Here is a 4,314-nt window from a genome sequence, read left to right as displayed (position 1 = left end):
GGGGAAACCTAGGCAATGATGAGAGAGAACAAGGAGCATTGCTGCACTGCATTTCCTCCTATGTAAGAGGTACAGGCCACAAAGCATTTATACACCATCTTTGCTCAAGCCTTCGGAGGACCATTACCCTTCATTTCTGCACAACAACTCAACAGTCACCAGGCACTACAAGAAATTGTAGTAAAAACTCCTCAACCCCAGATTTGCTCTTTGGCTTAGCTTAGTAAATGTAAGGATGGAAGAGTCACCGCTGTTGAGGTGCGAAGAAATGTATTCTGGAAACTCAGTCTGCCTCTTGGTATCCAAAGAGATTAAGGAGAGCTTTATAACAAAATAAATCCCCTTCTCTGCCCAGGATGGGTGCATTCCGCCATGTCTCTACGGAAAGATTTCACAGCACTAAACATCCATAAGCTTTCATTTTTGTATTTCTTTTTCAGTGGAAATATGTCAGAGCCCAAACACGATTCCATTTGATTTCCTGCGTCTGGAACGTTTGAATCTCACCCGGGCCATTTTGGAGACTTGATGTTGGGCTCTGCAATCAAAACTTTGTTTTGAGACTTACTGTGTTTTCTAAAGGAGACCTTAAGGTACGACAATTGATCCATCTGCAGTGCTGGAGTATTATTCTGTGCCGTAAATTCCTCCCTACAAACACTAAGCCTATATTTTTGAGCGGATGTGGATGCTGGTGTGCAAAAACTCATTTGTACCACATCACGTAAAGACAGCCCTAGGCTATGCCATCCACAAAGGAGAGAAGAGCAGCAAGTAGCATCACCACTACCAGTATATGAAATCCTGTTTAAAATTTTTTTCCAATTGTACCTCCCACCCCTTCAGACCCCTAGAAGTTGACAGGACATTCAAAGACACTGTGCAGCTAATCACAAAACTGACGGTTGCACCCTGTGGCTGTCCAGCTAAAATACAACATAGATACCACCTTTGTCTGTCCTAAACGCAGCTCATTATTCAGCCCTAAACTTAGTTCTGGAGTTCTCATCCGCCTCTCTAATGGCTTATGGGTTTTCATAACTTTCTCCCTGAGCGCAGCAGCTTCCTGCAGGAAACCATTCACCATTGCTTACTAGCTCCAAATATTACTTCTCCTATGTTGTGCTTTTTCTCTTCCCCAAAAAGCATCGCTTTATCATCCAGTTTCTCCTTGAAAATTCCTGTGCTCCCAAAACTCTGTGGCTTTCCTCTCTCCACCTTTCTTCTAGCCAATTCTCAAGCTACTAAGAGGATAACTGCAGGTGCTATGCATGGAGACAACAATTCCTGTACGTGCAGGCAATTCAAGTGCAGTTCTTGTTTGCAACCCCCCAACTATGCATGTAAAAGAGGCCAAGGGAATCAGCAGGTTACTGTTTTCTTCTGCACTTGCAAATGTGAATTTTTCCTGCTATGAGATTTTGTGAGTGCCAAATGCTTTGCCAAAGATTTTCATATGACCTGGCTGCAGGGCAAGAAGCGTCAGACGTCTCATTGCAAACTAGGTTTCCAGCCTCAGAAGTGATCCAAATGACTTTTAGAGGAATCTGACTTTGCAGTGATCTTCTGCTGCACCCCCTGTTAGTACCTACAAGAGACCTGCAGTCTAAAATATCCTGAAATTAATCCAATTTGGTTTTATACCTGTCTGGTCTGTCCTGTCATCCCTTACTTCAACTGCTTTTCATCCTCCGCTATGCAACATGTTGTTCCCTTTTCCTCCTGTACTTGCATAAGAGAAATACAGATCTAAAGGAAAGCAATTATTTTGCAAGTAAAACTAGAACCACCCAGGCTAAATCAGGCAGTTTTCTGGCATCATCTTAAAAAAGCAGGGCTCAAAGTACAACAGAGAAAAAACCCAGCCTCCTAATTATGAAAGAGTGATCAGCTGAATAAGAAAGACAAGAAAAAAAATGGAGAGAAGAGCAAAGTGAAGTGTGTTTGGGTTAAACAGTCCTTGACAGGACCCTGAAGGAGCATAAACCTGCCGCAATGGTCCTGCAAGCAAAAAAGGGGTTACAGGCACCTTCTCTAAAGGCCCCAAAGGCTTTGCAGGCATCTGGTTCAAATTACTTACCAAGAAAGACAGAGAGTGAAGGGGGCAGGGGACGATGGGCACCACTGTGACCGGAGGGTGATGGGGAATATGCAAGAATAGAAATGAAGAGGCAAGGAAGCGACCTCAGCTAGCAGAGGAGAGGAGAACATGACAGCCCAAATGGCAGTTGTTTTCTCAGCACAGGACAACCAGCGAGTGGGCTGCCTCGTGGCAGCACACCGAGAAGTGCTGCGTGGAGAAGGCAGCTCTGTTTTGTAAACCCGAGTGGCAAATTTTCCTCTTCAGCCTCCCTTGCAGAGCTGCGGACAAACTGTGCCAGAACTCCGCTTGCATATTTTTTGAAATGCCTGGTACTTATTTTTAAATATTAATTATCATTCATGGCAGCAAAACCATGCAGTTCCTCCCTTTGGGAGCGCATCGTTTGGTCCCAGGGCAGGTGTCTGGTCCCAGCCCGTGCTAAACGAGTGTCTCACAGATGGAATAACTGAGCCGGCCTCTTGCAGAGCTGATGGAAGGATTGATTGCGTTGGAGTAAAGTCAAGCCACGGGGTTGTGGCATTAGACAGAATGGGCAAGAAACTTGCCTGGTAAGGCCATCATGATCCTAAGCACCAAGGTTTGTTCCAGGATGTTTTTCAGACATTTGTGTACAACAGTCTGAGATTCATTGATTCCTCTCCTTTGTTTTTCCCAGTTTCTAAAATCATCCTCCCAGCCTTTGAAAAGTGTAGGGAGAGATGGAAAGTTCAGCCAAGTCAAACGAGCCAGGGTTTTGGGCCTTAGAGTAAATGGGCTTGTTTGTTTAGTTGTTTGGTGTGTTTTTTTAGAAAACAGGATAGCACAAAACAAGACTGTCATTAAACCTACCACAAACAGTATGTTTACAACATCACACAAAAAGGGATATTAAATCTTTTCCCCTGAATCGCAAAACAAAACAGCACCGGTCAATGCACTGAAAAGTTAAACTGGCCCAGAATATTTCAGTCTCCAAATTAAACAAAAATAATCAGACAGACAGATTTTTCTAATCCAGCCTTTCCAGCCAGCAAGGCAGATGAGATGTGCTCGTGACACAGGTGAGGATATTTTCTGCAATAAGATTAGCATTTTGATCACACCAGATGCAAATCCACTTTCCTGCCGAAACCAGGACAACTTGTTATCTCCACTGGCTGCGGGGGTCGGACTCATGGTGTCCTATTCAACAAAATACTACACACTACTTGTGATTCTGGGCCAGAATAACAGCATAAGCTTTTTCACGCAGGCAGCCCAGGCTCCAGTTCCAGCCACTGATCTCTCGCTCTTAGCACTGGCCAGACCTAGGAGAGACAGAAGAGCTGCATCATGTGTCCCACAGGGGAAAAAAAAACTGTGCGCTGGGGAGGCAGAAGCAAGCAAAGGTCTGGGTTCCCTTATCGGTGGTCATTGTACATCACTAGGAAACACCAGGTCATTCATTTTAACCCAATTTTCCTAATCCATGTGGCTATTTCCCAGATGAAGGGATACAATCGAACAGGGATGGTGATGATGCCGGGTTGCCCAAAGGAGGGAGGGTTCAGAGGGAGGGTAAGACAGGCAGAGAACCAAAGCAAACACGGCATCTCCTTGGGATGCGGCTTGGTCTTCAGTGTGCATTTCAGAGAGAACAGTCTTCCCCTCGACTGCCACGGAGCTTGTCAAATTGCCTGGGAGGCTCAGAGGAAAGAGATATCTTTCACACAATTTTACAAGGCAAAAGAAATCTTCATTTTTTGAACCATACCTCCTAAGCTTCTAAAGGAATTAAATCTCTGATCTCGCCTATCGACCCCTGCGCAGAAGGGAGAGGAGAAGGAAGCGCACAAGGTCAAAGCCGACGTCTTGACTCCCTGAGGAAGGCTTGAGAGCACCCAAATAATGTGGCAGGAGCCAACAATAGCAAAAAGGGCATCTTCTTGTCCCTTTGCTTTCTTAGCACATACTGAGCAAAGAAAATTAAGTGCTCAAATCCTTCTTATTTGTGAAAGGCCAGATCGCCACTGGAGGTGGCTGGGTACAGCAAAACCTGCTTCAGCAGAAAAACAGAGACAAGCAAAATGGTTCCTTGTCCCCTTAAAAAAAAATAACCAGAGCTGGTCACGGACTAATTAGTGAAGTAATTTTACATCCAAAACTGCTGAAGAGTCAAAACGCAGCACTGCTTTTGGAAAGGGGAGGGCTGATACTTCCCTGTGCAACACGCAGACCAGAAAGCTCTTCCG

General features: G+C 45.0%; 1 protein-coding gene across 1 annotated transcript in view; it reads right to left on the bottom strand.

Moving 5' to 3' along the window:
• ARHGEF9 (Cdc42 guanine nucleotide exchange factor (GEF) 9) overlaps positions 1 to 4,314 on the bottom strand; it is a 194,620-nt gene that overhangs the window by 61,013 nt on the left and 129,293 nt on the right. The window lies entirely within an intron of this gene.

This window comes from Pygoscelis adeliae, unplaced genomic scaffold (assembly GCF_000699105.1).
Source record: "Pygoscelis adeliae isolate BGI_AS28 unplaced genomic scaffold, ASM69910v1 Scaffold465, whole genome shotgun sequence".
In the NCBI taxonomy this organism is placed as follows: Eukaryota; Metazoa; Chordata; class Aves; order Sphenisciformes; family Spheniscidae; genus Pygoscelis; species Pygoscelis adeliae.
Note: the sequence above shows the minus strand (reverse complement) of the source record. Positions and strands in the feature narration are given on the sequence as shown.